The sequence below is a fragment of the Lontra canadensis genome, unplaced genomic scaffold (genome assembly GCF_010015895.1).
Source record: "Lontra canadensis isolate GAN:19392208 unplaced genomic scaffold, GSC_riverotter_1.0 scaffold43, whole genome shotgun sequence".
In the NCBI taxonomy this organism is placed as follows: Eukaryota; Metazoa; Chordata; class Mammalia; order Carnivora; family Mustelidae; genus Lontra; species Lontra canadensis.
The window spans coordinates 4,715,644-4,733,663 of NW_022631037.1; the positions used below are offsets into that span (position 1 = coordinate 4,715,644).

The 18,020-nt window shown below is 43.7% G+C and overlaps 1 long non-coding RNA gene across 1 annotated transcript in view; it reads left to right on the forward strand.

The window, feature by feature from the left end:
- LOC116875925 overlaps window positions 1-18,020 on the forward strand; it is a 39,576-nt gene that overhangs the window by 2,547 nt on the left and 19,009 nt on the right. The window contains exon 3 of the long non-coding RNA XR_004384290.1: window positions 6,074-6,184. This is a non-coding gene — a long non-coding RNA (uncharacterized LOC116875925). The remainder of the gene's footprint in view (window positions 1-6,073; window positions 6,185-18,020) is intronic.

Below are 18,020 nucleotides of genomic sequence, written 5' to 3' on the forward strand. Positions count from 1 at the left end.
GGGGTGGGGGGTGGGAGCTGAAGACAGGATTAACTATAATCACAGCTAAAGATCAACCCAGCAGCTGTGGCGGAGGCAGAGGTGGCCAGCCACAAGGTCAGGGCAGTGCAGAGGTCACAAGGTGGCCCTAGTATGAGAATGAGAAGGTGGAGGAATGAGAAGGGAGGTGAGGATGGAGGGCCATCTTAAGAACTTGGCCCTGAGGAAGAAGCTTAAACTTTAGCAAGTCTGCTTAAGACAGGGATTTTAAGGGGTGCCTGGGTGGCTCAGTGGGTTAAAGCCTCTGTCTTCAGCTCAGGTCATGATCCCAGGGTCCTGGGATTGAGCCCCGCATCAGGCTCTCCCTCCCTCTCACTCTGCCTGCCTCTCTGCCTACTTGTGATCTCTGTCTGTCAAATAAATAAAATTGTTTGTTTGTTTTTTTAAGATTTTATTTTATTTATTTGACAGAGATCACAAGTAGGCAGAGAGGCAGGCAGAGTGAGAGGGAGGGAAGGAGGCTCCCTGCCAAGAAGGGAGCCCGATGTGGGGCTCAATCCCAGGATGCCAGGATCATGACCTGAGCCGAAGGCAGAGGCTTTAACCCACTGAGCCACCCAGGTGCCCCAATAAAATAAAATCTTAAAAAAAAAAAAAAAAGACAGGGATTTTAAGATAGGACATATAAAACAGCTTCAAAGACTTTTGTGAACCCTCTGAAATTGCTCACATAGTTTAAGTATGATGTTTTTCTGTGAAAATAGTCATGGATAGCTTCTATCAGATTCTCTAATCCTGATGTTAAAAAATAATAATAACGGGAACCTGGCTGGTCTAGTCTGTAGAGCATGTAACTCTTGAGCTCAGGGTCGTGAGTTGGAGACCCACATTGGGAATAGAGATTACTTAATATATGTATTTTTTTTACTTAAAATTTTTTTTTAAATAAAAGAATAAGAATCTGGTAAGTGGAACAAGACAGAAGGTAACAGTGTATCTTTAAAAAAAAAAAAAAAAAAGGAATATGTCAGTTAGAAGTAGGAAGTGACAAAGGAGACCAAAAGAAAAAGCTGGGGAGTGAGTAGTGCCTGTCTTAGGGAGAAGGCACTCAATCCAGTCTAATCAAGACACTGCCCTCTCTGGTTAAGTGGCAATGGTCAGATCAGAACCCAGTACTATTATTCATTTAAATCCTAGAACTCTGCCCCTCATCCTGTTTCCATACCCACAAAGCAACCTTCTGATAATTCTCTCCGAGGAGAGAAGCCATGGCTGGACTGCCTTACAGGTAGATTTTGGTCACTGTAAATTACACAAATTACCCTCTTGTTTTCTCCATCTCGTGGACCTTGTAAAGGTTTGTTGTTTGAGTCAACTTTCAGTTCGGGAACTCAAACATGGTGGAGTTTCTGAACCTGTCATAAGGCTGAGTGAGGGCTTTAGGACCACAGCAACTTTCATCAAAACATCACCAGTATGTCCTCTTGTGAGGCTCTTGATTTTTGTTTTTTTGTTTTTTTGTTTTTTTAAGTAGGCTCCACACCCAACGTGGTGCTTGAACCACAACCCTGAGATTAAGAGTCACACACACTCTACCGACAGAGCCAGCCAGGTGCCCCTGTGAGGCTATTACAAAGTCAACCAGTTGTCTTCTCTTGGCAGCAGAAGGAACTTTTCCAGTGCTAGCAAATATGAACTGTCCCCTTAATGGGCAATACAGTGAGGGAGTGTCCTAGCACCTTCAGTTTCATTGAATAAACAAGTGAAACTAAACCCCTCCCATTCTCCACTGGTTTTACCCCCAGGATCATGGTGTGTCTACAGAGAAGAGTAAATGATCTACTCCGAAAGAAGTCAATAGAAAGAGTTAGGGAAGGACATCTGGGTGGCTCAGTCCATTAAACGTCTGCCTTTGGCTCAGGTCATGATACCTGAGTCCTGGGATTGAGCTCCGCATTGGGCTCCCTGCTCAGCAGGAAGCCAGCTTTTCCCTCTCTGTCTCCCCCTGCTTGTGTTCCCTCTCTTGCTGTCTCTGTCAAATAAATAAATAAATAAATAAATAAATAAATAAAATCTTTAAAAAGAAGAAATAGAGAATAATAATACCCATAGCTAATACTTAATGGGCACTTAATGCCCAGCACTGTGCAAAGTACTTTCTTCCAATCCTCCACCAGCTTCAGATAATAGACGCCCTCATTCTACTGCATTCCCATTCTGCAGCCCTTAGTCACACAGCAGTGGAGGCAAGGTTTTAACCTCAGAAATCTGACTTGAAGCCCATGGATTAACCAACTCACTATATAGCACTACTGGAGACAGACCTAGAGAATCAGCAAGCAGTTTGATACAGAAACATGGCTGCTCCATGTTTGATTTGTGTCCCCTTAAAAAAGATATGCTGAGGGGCGACTGGGTGGCTCAGTGGGTTAAAGCCTCTGCCTTTGGCTCAGGTCATGGTCCCAGGGTCCTGGGATCAAGCCCCACATCAGCCTCTCTGCTCAGCAGGGCGCCTGCTTCCTCCTCTCTCTCTGCCTGCCTCTCTGCCTACTTGTGATCTCTGTCTGTCAAATAAATAAATACAATCTTAAAAAAAAAAAAAAAGATATGATGAAATCCCAACCCCAGTACCTCAGAACGTGACTTTATTTGGAAACAGGTTTGTTGCAGATTTAAGTTAAGCTGAGGTCATGCCAGAGTAGATTTGACCCCTAATGCAATCTGACAGACAGCCACCAAAGACAAGAAACACAGGGAGAAGCGCCATGGGACAAGAGAGGATTGGATTTATGCATCTGGAAGCCAAGGAATGCCAGAGATTGCCAGCAATCCACCAGGAGTGAAGAAGAAACAACACTTCTCGAACACCTTCATTTTTTACTTCTTCCTTCCAGAACTGTGAGACAACACATTTCTGTTGTTTTGAGCCACCCAGCTTGTGATACTTTGTTCCAGCAGCCCTAAGACACTGATACAGTATCTTTCTTTCTGGAACCCATGGCCGACAGTTGGTGAAAGGGAATGTGAAGTCGTTTAGCTGGTGATAAAAGGGGGCTGTCCCCTTCCTCCCCCTCTGGACCCAAGGTGTGCTAGCTTCACAGGGCAGAGGCCCCATCCAAGGGGTTATCATGAAGGGGCCTCAGATAGCCAGCACTCAGGCTATCGCCCCATCACCACCATATATTTCCTGGGAACTTTTCAGCTACATATTTAAGACCTTGATTCAGGTTCAGTGGGCGTCATGCAGGGGTGTGTTCGGCCTTTCCCAGAGCCTCTTCACTCCTCTCAGCTTCTTGCAATGGCAGTACAGTTGGGAAGTGGAGCCTACGAAGCTCTGTAAACTACTTCAGACAGGGTGAAGTTGTACCCCAAAGCAATTTAGGTCCTTCGGCTATAGCCAAGCTCATGGACACAGAGAAGCGATTAATTATCAGACATTGTTACCTATTTTATTTTCTCCTGTGGGAGGGATTTCCTTCTGGGCCCACTCTCACGATCCTCCCAGGAGGCCACCTGACCATGCTGCATGTCTGTGTAGGGATGCTCAAGTTGCTTGGACTCTCTAAGAACGCTGCAGTGAGCCCTCTCTGGTAAGGTTTATAATCTGTTGTGCAGTGTTTGTTTTTTGTTTTTTGTTTTTTTTTTTTGTTAGTGTGCATGCCTTTTGGTACACCACTGCAACTGGGATTGTCTGAAACAGCAAGGTCTAGGAGTCTCAGATAACCCACAGGGATGGGAACTTCTGTGGGATGACACCTTTTCCCAAGGCGACTCACCTCTGGGAGTGATGGGGTAGGGCACATAACGATACGGGAGCTCAGACACTGCACCCAAATTTTTCCATTGTCCCCAACCTCCACTCACCCTCCACGAGTCCTCTGGAACCATTTTCTTGGCTCTATCTATTCTAAAACCTGGCAAGTTTCTGAATTCTGTTTGATGAGACACTCCAGGTTCCTACAAACTAACGTGTTCCATCGAGAACTGCCAGTAGCCCACACACAGTGGCATTGTGCAAATTAGGTAACAGGTGTCCCCTCCCCCAGACAGACACAGCTCTGTGCCAGGCTCCATAGTGAGCAGAGTGCAATGGCACAGTCTAGATTTCAGCCTCTACTTGCCCTTGGGCTAGATGTCCTTGTGCAGGACACAACCTGCACAACCCTCCATGACATTCCTGCAGTTGGCAGTGAGCCCTAACAGGACAAGTGCTGTCTACTATGACACAGTCAGGCAACCAGACCTCCAGGGATTTTGTGCACCACACTGCAATGGTTTCATTCACTTAACCACTGCCAAAGCCTAAATAAAGTATTGCCTTGTTCAGTACAGGTTTGGGTTTGGTTGGTTTTGGTTTTTTGTTTTTAAAAATTTTAAGTAATCTCTATACCCAACATGGGGCTTGAACTCATAACCCTAAGATCAAGAGTCACATGTTCCACTGACTGAGCCAGCCAGGCGTCCCTCAGTACAGGTATTTAAAATGCTCTTGTGGCAAACAGTCTCTCCTTTGCTGGCCTGCCCACTGCTCCCTTGCAGTGTATTCAATAAATTTCGATCTCCTTTGTTCTGCCTTGGGTGAATTCTTTCACTGCCCACACATTGGCCTCCACCGGATTGGGTCACCCCCATTTGATGGCCCACACAGGTTGGAACCACAGCCATGCAGGGCCAGGACTCTCCACGGATTTTCTGGGAATGTCTCCGGACTCTCCCTCGGTGGACCGACTCTAGTACTCCCTGGGAATCTGATGACCTCCAGCTGAGGTTACTCCTCCATGAGGATCTGAGCCCCAGAGGGAACCTGCTGGACTACCCTTGCCCAAAAGGGTGAGGGATTTTCCCTCTTGCCCTTCAGAGGATCCTTCCCTCCCCCTTCTTTCAACTTTCAGTCCTCTGTCAGCCTAACCCTAGTGTTCCTCAGACAGCTGAAGGTCTCTGGCCAGGGCAGCTCTCTGGTGTTGGTCTGCCTGTGTCCTCACCTCTCACACTCCATCCGCCTCTCACACTCCATCCCCCCGAGGTGTCCGTTCCCAATGTGTGGCACAGTTGGCAGTGGCAGCCCACCCAGGGTGAATCCACACATACTGCAGACTCATTTGGAACCCCTCCTGAAGCCAGGTGACTCTCAGCCTTGCTTCTTGCTTCTTTCCGCATCCCCTTTTTTCCTTTGTTCCCATGGGTCCAGCCACCATCTTGATCTATGTTACTGTGGGTCTGAGTGAATCCAACAATTCCATACACAAGTGATGATTCCACAAGGGTTCCAGCCCATGCCATCAGGGGTCCCCTCCCCCGAAGACCCATGGAGCTGACCACCAGAGAATCTCACTCAGATCACCTCTCAGCACATTCATCTAACACCATGCTCTGGTCTTTAACTGCACAGAACCCCTGATGGACAGCTTAGGTCGAGACAGCCCCCACCCACATCCAGCAGAAAGCAGCTACTGAAGATGAGACCTCCACCCAAATGCCAAAGATTTGTCCTCTTCAATCAGTCAGGGAGGAATATAGAGGCCACTTTCAGGCAAAGAGGCTTGAGCAATGGAAGCTTGATTAAGGCAGAAGAACCCACAGTGACCCCAGGGCTGAATACAGACAGGCCATCAGGCAACACACCTCAAAATAGCCCGAGTCCCTGGCTGACCAATGGGCTACTTACAACCGGGAACAGGAACCAGAAAATTCCATATATTCCCATGCCTTCTCACTACCCCCAACAACAACAGCCACCCCCCCACCCCATCTCCTGGCAGACAGTCTCTCCTTTGTTGTCCCACCCTCTGCTCCCTTGCAGTGTACTCAATAAACTTCTCTCTCCTTGTTAATTAAGAAAAAAGAAACAAAACACTTGTAACCTCAAGTAATTTGACCTAGCCTCTCAGTATCCTCATCTGTAAAATGAGGGTAATTACAGGACCTACTTTATGCAATTTTTGTGAAGATAAACTGAGATAATCCATATGAAATACTTTGTACAGTGCTGAGCCCAATAAATAAAAGCTATTATTCCATTTCAAGTGCTTTTATTAAGCAATCAGGAACAAGTCAAGATTCATTCAACATATGTGTATTAATTATTTTGTGCTAGGTCTTGTGTAAGGTGTTGTGGTTACCAAGGTGGAGGCCCCCCATCTGGTAGAGAAGGCAGACATGAACATGTGTGAAGGCCATGTGCAGTGGGGTCAGTGCTGTGACAGAGGTAAGTACAGACGTGGGATGAAAAGGTGGTAAATGTCAGTGACTTTTATTCTGCCTGTGTTAGAGTTAGGGAAGCTCAAAGGTATCCCTGGTACTCTTTCTGCATTTGTTATTTACCAAAATAAAATATATTGCTCCCATTATTTGTTGTTGCATACCAAACCATGCCATCCCAAAACTGAAATGGCTTAAAACAATCACTGATTGTTAGCTCATTGGATGGTTTGTTTCTGCTCCCTATGTTTTTGGCTGGGTGACTTGATTAAGATTGGAAGATCCAAGATGGCATCACTCACATGTCTAGTTCCTTGGCTGTCATGGCTGGAATAGCTGGGCTGGCCCAGTGTTTGTTTCTCTCTCTTTGTGATCTCTCCAGAACTCCCTCTTTGCTGGACCTCCCTACATAGTTGCTGGGGGCTCCAAGAGGAGGAAGGCTGAGGCTGCCAGGAGTCTTAAGACCTAGACCCAGATCTGGGCAGCAAGTTACTCAAAATCTTTTCCACTCTTTCTTCATCTGTAAAAGGAGGGGCAGTAAGATCTAACTTGCCGTTTTTGTTGTTGTTCATTTTTTTGTTTGCTTTTTTTTAGGATTAAAGAGAATGCAAGGAAAATACTGGCACATAGTAGATGAGATAGTTGAGGGGTGACCGTATACTGTTGTTATTCGTTTTCTTAACTTACTTCTTAAGTAATATGGCTGCTACATTTGGAAACATTTTTTCAACCTGTTATGGGAACACCAAACAGGCCTCTCGTATTGCCTGCCCCTCCTTGAAAACCTCAGCAGTCATGCCATGGAGTTGGGGCATGGCTTTGCGAATTTGTTCAACCTTTTGGAAAGCAATTTAGTAATCATTAACAGACTCATAAAAAAACGTTCATATCCTTTGACCCAATAACTAGATTTTCAGAAAATTATCTCAAGGGCATTGATTCAAAAGGAAAGCAGCATACACACCAAGCTCTTCATTGCCATTTTCTCTAGAGCATTCTAAAATGGAGAAACAGGGGCGCCTGGGTGGCTCAGTGGGTTAAGCCGCTGCCTTCCGCTCAGGTCATGATCTCAGGGTCCTGGGATCGAGCCCCGCATCGGGCTCTCTCTCAGCAGGGAGCTTGCTTCCTTCTCTCTCTCTGCCTGCCTCTCTGCCTGCTTGTGATCTCTGTCAAATAAATAAATAAAATCTTTAAAAAAATAAATAAAAATAAATAAAATGGAGAAACAGGGGCACCTGACTGGCTTAGCCAGTGGAGCATCAGACTCTTGATCTCAAGGTTGTGAGTTTGAGCCCCACACTGTGTGTAGAGATCATTTAAAAAAAAGAGAGAGAGAGAGAGAGAGAAACAGCTTAATTGTCCAATAGTAAGGGAATGGTTAGCTAAAATATGATACAAATAAATGCTTTAATATGATACAAATGATTAAATGCTAAAATATGATACTACTTTCTGGAAATAAATGCTTTCTGGAATATCATATATTTCCTAAAGTGACAATTCTTACCACTATATGATAGCATGGAAAATTTTATAAATAAAATGTTAAGTGTCAAATTCAGAATTCAAAAATGTCTCTACATGAAAAAGGACTAGAGCCAGACATGGGGAAAAATTTTTCATGTGTTTGGGAAGTGGGTTTGGAATTGATTTATTTTCCTTAAAAATATTTTTTATTATTTAAAATCAAAATCAGAGAAAAAATTTAGGCGAGGCCATATGGAAAAATCGTTTATTAAAAAAGAAAGGCCAGGGGCACCTGGGTGGCTCAGTGGGTTAGGCCACTGCCTTCGGCTCAGGTCATGATCTCAGGGTCCTGGGATTGAGCCCCGCATCGGGCTCTCTGCTCAGCAGGGAGCCTGCTTCCTCCTCTCTCTCTGCCTGCCTCTCTGCCTGCTTGTGATCTCTCTGTGTCAAATAAATAAAATCTTAAAAAAAAAAAAAAAAGGCCATAGAGTAAATGGTAGAGAATAAGTTGCAAAGCTTTTAAAAATACAGGTGACTGGGGGCACTGGGTGGCTCATTAAGTTAAGTGTCCAACTGAATTTCAGCTCAGGTCGTGATGTCAGGGTTGTGTCATGGAGCCCCAAGTTGGGTTCCTTGCTCAGCTTGGAGTCTGCTTGAGATTCTCTCTCCCTCTCACTGTGCACCTCCCCAGATGCTCACATTCCAAATAAATAAATAAATAAAATCTTCAAAAACAAAATACAGTGGCATCTGGGTGGCTTTGTCAGTTAAGCATCTACTTTCAGCTCAGGTCATGATCTCAGGGTCCTGGGATTGAGTCCCACATTGGGCTCCCTGCTCAGTGGGGAGTCTACTTCTCCCTCTGCCCCCCCCACCCAGCTTGTGTGAGTGCACGCACTCTCTCTCTCTCTCTTGCTCACACTCTCTTTCTCTCAAATTAATAAAATACAAGTGCCTAAGCTTCTCCATACAGATTCTAATTGAGAGGTTCTCAGGTAGGGCTTAGCTATTTATATTTTTGCAGAGCTCCACAAATGATTTTGATGTATACCTTGGGGAGACCCACTGAGATGGATACATTGTTACCCTTTCAAATGATTGAATAAACATTCAGATTAGAAAGAGTAATGCAAGGGGCACCTGGCTGGCTCAGTGCTATAGCATGTGACTCTTGATCTCAGGGTCATGAGTTTGAGCCCCATGTTGGGGATAGGGTTTACTTTAAAATAAGAGTAACACAAGGAAGATTTACATAATTAAAACATTTTTCCCCCAATAAAATTTGTTCCTACTTGTGGACCTTTTCTATTTCCATTTATTTACTTGTACTCTGATGAATTTGTAGCCTTTGTACATAATCCAGAACACAGAAGGGACAGCTTTTGATAAACATGTGTAGTTCTGTACAGTGTAAGGAAAAAAACATGGCATAAGAGCTGATGGCCTGGGGCTTAGCAGGAAGAGCAATAGTAGTAGAGAAAGATCTCATCTCCATACCAGTTAAAATATATTGACAGAGGTGTGACTGGGTGGCTCAGTGGGTTAAGCCTCTGCCTTCGGCCCAGGTCATGATCTCAGGGTCCTGGAGTCAAGCCCCACGTCGGGCTTTCTGCTCAGTGGGGAGCCTGCTTCCCCCCTCTCTCTGCCTGCCTCTCTGCCTACTTGTGATCTCTCTTCCTGTCAAATAAATAAATAAAATCTTAAATATCTGTATATATATATACATATATGTATATACATATACACACACACATACATACAGAATTTCAAGGATGATTTCCCACTGTGACCAGTTGTGGGCCGTTTCTAAGGAATAGAAGTAGTAGGTAGTCTCATGATATTTAATATGAATATTTTTCTTTCTTTTATAATACTGGCATTAACTCATAGGGAGTTATTGTTAAAGACTGAAGAATAGAAACTGCAAAAGCCAAGCAGAACCTTGTTCTACCCAGCCCAGCTTCCAGAAAATATAGTGAAAGAGACAGTAGATTCTTTGAGAAAATCCTGGAGTTAAGTAATTTTCACAATGACTATGTTTCCTAAGACCATCATTTCCCAAAGTGTGCCCTTTGTAAAAAGTAGTTTCTCAGAAGACTGGAAGATATTGCTTGAAAAGGGGTTTCATGATAAAATCAGTTTGGAATGTAGGATTTCACCAAGTTAGAAAGATTTCTTTGCAGGACTTCTCAGAGCCTTTGTGAATCTCTAAGAAAGAATATAGTATGAAATATAAAAACCTTATGTTGGTGGATGCAACACACTTTGCAAAACACTTCCATAGACCATAAGATTTCCAATCAGAGCTAAATAAATATTAGTTTATGTATAAGTGTTAATGCAAGGAAAATTAGTACAGAGTATTATGGTCCTAGGTTTGTATTATTTCATTTAGATTTTTCCCTGAAGGAAAGTTAATCTTCATGTGAAAATTAGGAGACAATATATAGAAAATTCAAGAGCCTCTCCGGATAAACTCTTAGAACTAATGAGAAAGTTCACTAAAGTTTTTAGACATAAGATCCTTGCCCCCAATCACAAATTGCTTTCCTATTCCCCAATAGCAAACAATTAGAAAATTTAATTTAATTTAATTTTTTTAAAGATTTTATTCATTTATTTGACAGACAGAAATCACAAGTAGGCAGAGAGGCAGGCAGAGAGAGAGGAAGGGAAGCAGGCTCCCCGATGAACAGAGAGCCAGACGCGGGGCTCGATCCCAGGACCCCGGGATCATGACCTGGGCCAAAGGCAGAGGCTTAACCCACCGAACCACCCAGGCGCCCCTAATTTAATTTTTTTGAAGAAATTTTAATTTTAGAAGTACCATTTATAATAGGGCCAAAATCTGTACACTAACTAGGAAGAAGTCTAACAAAATATGGTCAAAGCTACTATGGAGAAAACTTAAAGTCTTTATTCAAAGACATAAAAAAATTCCTAAACAAACAGAGAGATTATATACCATGTTTGTGGTTAGGGAGATGCAACGTGGTAAGGGTATAATGGTCTCCATCTTTCACTTCCTTCATTTCCTGATTAAAACTTGTATTTATCTCTTACCCTTCCTTCTCTTGTTTCTTGTAATGTCTAAGAACAAAGATGATCTCCACTCTTTCATTGTCAGAATGTCTTCTGCCTGTCTTAGCCAATTATGAGACATGTTTTAGAGCTCCATCTCCAGATGCCCAGTAATACCCAGCCAGGTCAGTTGGGAGAGCATGTGACTCTTGATCTTGGGGTTGTGAGTTTGAGCCCCACATTGTGTGTAGAGATTACTTAAAAAATAAAATCTAAGAAAACAAGCAAGCAAGCAAGAAGGATGCCCAGCAAACACTGGTGGGTGGTTGTAGGATTTCTAGTACAGTGTAAAAGGTCTTAAAGCATTTTAGAGTACTATCAGACTCTCTGAGCAGCCTATGCAATTAGTTTGTGTCTTCTAACCACTAAATATCTCTTGGATACCTTAGCTAGAAAGGGCTTTATCTGTGCTCAAAATCGCCCAATTTAATCTGCTAAATGGGTTCTGTCAATGTAAATGAAGGTAGCTTCCTGGCTCACAGCAATACCCACAGAGGCCACATTTGTGCAACATTTCCTCTGATAATAGACTCAACCCCAAATCATAGAGGTGGGGAGGAGGTGATCCAGGCTGGATTGATTATAATGCCTCATTCCTCTGGCCTGGTGTACACATGACCCAGGCTGCACTGATCAGTCTTTCCTGATGGTGGAGAGAATGAAGCTAATAGGAAAAGAGCAGAGAGACAAACCGTTTTTGAACTCCTGGCTTTTGTCACCCCTGCACTTTCGTGGGTTGAGGATACAAGCCAAGAAAGGTCCCCCTTTTTTTGCTTAAATTTGTTCAATATGGTTTTCTGTCTCTTGCAGCCAAAGAATTTTCATAAGAAAGCAGGTGGAAAGTTCCATTCTTTGATTGCCCTGGAGTCTATGCAGGCTACTAGTAATATAGTCAGAAGTTATTCAGGGAAGCAGAAATGCCATAAGTTATGAAGTTATGGGATAAGGAATTTATTACAGGAAGGAGAGTGTGCACAATGGTGGGAGTAGCTCAGGAAGTACAGGATCATTCAGAAAATCGGGAATCAGAGAAGAGGTCACTGTTTGGTCAATCCGAGAAGCTAAACACGTCCAGCAATGAAATGGGATGGCAAAGGCAAGCTCCCGGGAGGTCAGCGGGAAGCTGTGCCCCTGTATAGTTACTTACTTTGAGGATCACTGTCAAGCATCTGGCACTGAGTCCCGGGCCACCATCAGTCAATAGGGTCACCAGTTGGTAAAAAGAGGCCAATCAGGAGCAGAGGAGAACAGGAACAATCTGGAACCCCCACACACCTCTCTCTGTAACTGCTTCCAACCGTGACAACCTTCAGAGGGTAATGGCTGCTGCTTCACCTCCACCTTCCAAATCTTATGCAAATTCATCTTATGGCCAGCTCCTGCCCGGAACCATGCAGAGAGGAGGATTCTGGGAAATACAGATCCCAATTTATTCAAACTGTCGCCGCACAAATTGCCCTAACCTTTATCCAGGCAGCCACACATGGAGAGAGTCTCATGTAAAGAAAGAAATCAGGTGCTACACCACCTGACTGGCCTGGGGCTTCTGCAGCAGTCTGACCCTGACCCACCAGCTGCTCTTCTCACTGGGCAATTTTTCTCACACCCTTCCAGGTTCCTAGCTCTGCCGGCCCCTGGTACACCTAAGAGCCCTCAGTCCTCCTCCCAAATCTGTAAGCCCAGCCCCGTAATAATTGTTAGGACCAATTTTAACTTTGGAAAAGGAAGATGAAGGATGTTCAATCTGCTGCTTGGGGACACAACACAAAGTTAAGATTGCTCAGAGACCACCTCTGACTTCTTGCCCCTGTCCTAGGTTCTGTTGGCTGGATTCTGCCTTGCTCCTGGAGCAAAAAAATAGCCTGATTATCTGCTGAGCATTCTCTCTAGGCCTCCTAGGACTGAGTTCCTGACTTGCTGCACCCCACCAACCCCACCCAAATCCTCTGAACTCCAGCCAGGAGCTGTGGGCACTCCTTCCAAATAGGCTTTCCTGATATCAGCTCCTTCAAGTCTGATTTCCGATAGCAGCCAACCCATGACATGCTTGAGTAATACTCCTCCAAGCCACTCTGAACCCCTACATTGTTTGTACAAGTGGTTCTTATTCTCCAGAAGCAGAGTCACCTGCCTGTTGTACATAACCTCCTTCCATTTTCGTCTCCTTTTCAAATTTCACTAAAATGTAACTTTGCCTTAATCATCAGCTTTTGTGGCATATTCAAACAGCTTCTTCAATTTTTTTATAGGGTCCAGTCGGAATGTTCCTCCCATTGAGCCCAGCACAGCTGATTCTGATATTCAGTTATATTTCATTTTCTGACTGAATTTCTCTTTGCTTTAATACTTGCATCAGCAGCTGACTGGTCATTCATTCAGCTAGTTCCCATGTGTCAGGTGTTTAAGATGCTTGTCCTGGCAAAATGACAAATGACTACATGTCACAGATCTTTGGGGGTCACTCCAAAGCATCTTAAATGGTGAGTGTGGCATCCAAGAGTACCAGGGATGTCAATTTATTACTTGTTCTGTTGCTACCCTCTGTCAACCTCTTGCCATATCAGATGACCCCGATACCTCCTGCTTTACTAAAAAAAAATGCTTTTCATCATCAACTGTCCTGGTCCCCAGATTCCATACCCTGCCTACAAACTGGACAGCCTCCCAGAACCCGTACCTATAGACCATGTTTCCTGGGTATATATCCTGAGTGGATGGGTGTATGTGTGTTTTAAATAATTTCTACACCCATTGTGGGACTCAAACTCATGACTCTGAGATCAAGAGTCATATGCTCTACTGACTGAGCCAGCCAAACACCACTGAGCAGGTGTGTGAAGTACCACATCCCAACCCCTTCCCATGTGTCTTCTTCAGTGCTCTGGGCCAAGTTGGCTAGGACGACCACCGTTACCAATAATGCATTGAGCACTTGATCCCTGGATGTACTGACTCACGGAAATAGCTTAAAATAGCTTTGTTGGCTCCAGGGAAATATACCAAGAGAAAATAAAGTCATCTCTGAGATATTTTGGGTCATTAAATCATCTCATATGAGCCATCCTAAACTCTAACAAATTGAGCATGGTTTTCATTGATGGTATTATGGCCATCCAATTAGGCTCTAGATCAAATATATGATCCAATGACACTTTTATATACTCCACAGCTCATTGGACTCCCTGTGTAATCATTGCAGAGAGTACATTTAAGTCTGTTTTATAGAAATTGTGGAGTCTCACACTTATATTGTTCTAGGGGATTACAGAATCCTTTAGGATTACAGATGATCTTTTAGGACCTATTTTTGGTCATATCACTGACTTACTCAGTGCCAAGTCCTCTGTCAGGAGTCCATTGTCCTATTGTAATAGTATTCCTAGGAGAACGTGAAATGCATATTTGTTTTTTCACTCAGTAATATTCTAAATTTTTAGGTAGGCTCCAGGGGCACCTGGGTGGCTGGCTCAGTTTGTTGAGCCTCTGACTCTTGGTCATGATCTTGGTCATGATTTTAGGGTTATGAGACTGAGCCCACAGTTGGGCTCTGCACTGGGGGTGGAGCCTATTTGAGATTCTCTCTCTCCCACTTCCTCTGCCCCTCTTCCCTGCTCTAAAAAAATTTAAAAATTAAAAAACTGGGGCACCTTGGTGGCTCCGTCAGTTAAGCATCTGACTTTGGCTCAAGTCATGATCTTGGGGTCCTAGGATCAAGCCCTCTGTCCAGTAGGGCTCAATGTTTAGTGGAAAGTCTGTTTGATCCCCCCCTCCCCAACCCTCCCCCACTCATGTGCACGCTCTCTCTCTCAAATAAATAAATAAAATATTTAAAAACTTTTTTTAACTTAAAAATTATTTTAATTAATTAATTTATTTATTTTTAAAGATTTTATTTATTTATTTGACAGACAGAGATCACAAGTAGGCAGAGAGGCTCCACAGAGATCCTGATGCGGGGCTCAATCCCAGGACCCCGGGATCATGACTTGAGCCGAAGGCAGAGGCTTTAACCCACTGAGCCACCCAGGTGCCCCCAGAATTTTTAATTTAAAAAGTAGTCTCCATGCCCAGTGCGGGACTTGAACTCATATCCCTGAGATCAAGAGTCACATCCTCTACTGACTGAGCCAACCAGGTGATCCAAATATTTTAATTTTTGAATGAAGCTCTCTGCCACTGAGCACATTGTGAGAGTTTTGCCTGATTTGTACACTGAGAGGGTGTATGTGTTGCAGATAGGGAGGAAGGAGATGGTGTGGAATGGATATGATCCTTGAGGAAAAGCTTTGTTTAGGAAACTGTGGCAAGTTTCCTAAACAGAGAAGGAAAGAAGGAAGGAAGGAAGGAAGGAAGGAAGGAAGGAAGGAAGGAAGGAAGGAAAGAAGGAAAAGAAAGAGGAAAAGAAAAGAAGGAGGGAGGAAGAGGAGAGGAGAGGAGAAGAGAAGAGATGAGGCAGAGAAGAGGAGAGGAAACAGGAAACCTGTTAGGACAATCTTGAACCAGGTTTTACCTCAAAGACCCAATACCTTCAACTTCCTCCATTTTTCTCCTATGGAATTTCAACTTATTGAAAGAATGAGCCATTCTTTCTTTCCCTGACCCTGCTTTGGCTGAAGGCCCTAACATCTTTCCCCTGAAGCCTCAGCCTCTCCTAAACACCTGTGGTAGGCAAATACTGCCTCAAAAAGTTGTCCCATCTTAATCTCCAGAACATGTGAATTCACAATCTTACCTGGTAAAGGAGACTTGGTGGATGTCATTAAGTTAGGATCTTGAGATAGGGAGAATATCATGGATTATCTGTGTGGGCCCAGCATAAACTCAAAGGTCCTAATGAGAGGAATGTGGGAGGGTTAGAGTCAGGGAAGGAGATGTGACTATGGAAACAGAGGTGGGAATGATGGGGCAGTGAGCCAAGGAATGCCAACAGCCTTCTAGAAGCTCAAAAAGGCAAGGTAACAGTTTCTCCAGAAAGAAGGCTGCCTCATCAGTATCTTAGCCTGATAAGACCCATGTTGGACTTCTGACCTCCAGAACTATAAGAGAATAAATTTGTATCATCTTATTCTATGATATTTGGGGTGATCTGTTACAGTAGCAATAGGAAACAAATACAGTGCCCCAGCCAGCATTGACTAAACGGTAGAAATGGTGGGGTTATCGAGAGCTACCCTGCTTTGTGTGGTGGCCACGAGTGACAGATTGCTGTTGAGCAACAGGAATGTGGCTAGTCTGAATTGAGATGGACTGCAAGTGTGAAACACATACCATGGCTTAAGGACTTCATTAATATTTTGGATACATCAGGGTAAATAAAATATATTAGAAATACTTTCATTTGTTTATTTTTACTTGTTTAAATGTAGCCACTGGAAAATTAAAAATTCCACGTGTGACTTGCATCATATTTCTGTTGATCAGAGGTTTGGATGAATCTCGATGCTACAGTTTCTAACATTACTGTGCAACCTGACTGGGTTGGCCCCAAGCCCTGTGCTTCCAGCTCATATGCCTCTGGTTCCCATCAAGTATGCCAGGATGCTACCAGAAGTTCATACCTGAACTACCCTGAACCTGCCTGGCTTGAGTCTTGGTACCCTGCTTTAAGTTTTTCAAACTTATGTTTTATAGGATGAGGTCATTTTTAAGAAAAAGAACACAAAATTAGGTATGGGTGTAGGAGTGATCTGTGTCAAGTGGAGGACCTTAAAGCTTCATTAACCTTACTGTGAATCTGCCTGTCTTCACTCCCAAACATCATCGGGACTGACTCCTTTCTTCTGGTTTCTTTCTTCCTTTCTTTTTTTTTTTTTTTTAAGATTTTACTTATTTATTTGACTGACAGAGATCACAAGTAGGCAGAGAGGCAGGCAGAGAGAGAGGAGGAAGCAGGCTCCCCGCTGAGCAGAGAGCCCGATGTGGGGCTCGATCCCAGGACCCTGGGATCATGACCTGAGCCACAGGCAGAGGCTTTAACCCACTGAGCCACCCAGGCGCCCCCTTCCTTTCTTTTTTTAAGCTAGTTTGTTTGTTTGTTTGTTTGTTTGTTTTAGTAGTCTTCATGCCCAACGTGGGGCTCGAACTCACAAACCCAAGATCAAGAATCGAACACTCCTCTGACTGAGCCAGCCATGTGCCCCTCTCCTAGTTTCTAGTCTGCCAGGGATCCCACTTTCCAAAAGATCTCTCACTCCTTCCTAAGACAACATACCAAGTGGCCCCTACTGCCCTTAACCCTGGCAAAAGAGGCCCAGCCCTTGAACTTTGGAGAACATCACATAACAGTAACACAATGGCTAGGTATGTTAAGAAAAATAAGGGTGCCTATCGGTTGGGATTTGGCACTCAGTGCTGGCACAGCCCAATCCTAAACATTTGTTCTCATGACTAACACTATTCAGGTCCCAAAAAATTGCTTCACTACGTTTCCAGCCCTGTGTCCTTGAAACAAAAAGAACTGAGACCAAATGCCATGAAGATTTGTAAGTTGTGGTGCTAATAACCTGGAGCTAGACACTGCACCCGAGTGAAAGGAGGAGGAAGCATTAAAGAAAAAAAGAAGAAAAGACAAATCAATTAACTTGTCAAACCCTCCTCCCAACTAGCATGAATGCAGTGGGTTCTTACATAACAAGGTATCATTTCCCAGGGGTACAGTGGTTCTGGTTTTTGCAACAGTTGCAAGTGACGGCTAAGGAATATTTTGTAACACCAAATAGTTCAAATTACTCTTGAATGTTTATATATGCAGGTCTAGATGCAACATTCTTGAAACATTATATGAATTGGCACCTGGATAGACAAATACAGGAGCAACTAGATGGACAGCGAATGCTAGAATTATGAGTTTTTATAAAAATTTTAATGAGAATGTAAATTTTCTAAAAATTTGGATATGAATTTCAATTTTATTAAAATAATTTTGAAAGTGAGTACAAGTCAAGATTATCATAAAGACAGAAAATGCAGAAGTGGAGTTCAGAGAAGAAAAAGCCTGAAAGAAGAGGAAATAGAAAGTCATCTGTTTAAATTTCTAAAAACTGGAAACAGTGATAGTGAGCTGAGCATGACCCACATAAAAACTGCAGACAGGACTTTACAAATCTTTAGTGAACAAAGATTTCATTACTAATCAAACGAACAGTGAAAATAAACAGGGAGACGTCTGGTCGCTCAGTCAGTTAAGCGTCTGTCTTCCGCTCAGGTCACTATCCCAGGGTCCTGGGATTGAGTCCCACATCGGGTTCCCTGCTCCACCAAGGGTCTGCTTCTCACTGTGCCCCTCACCCCACTCA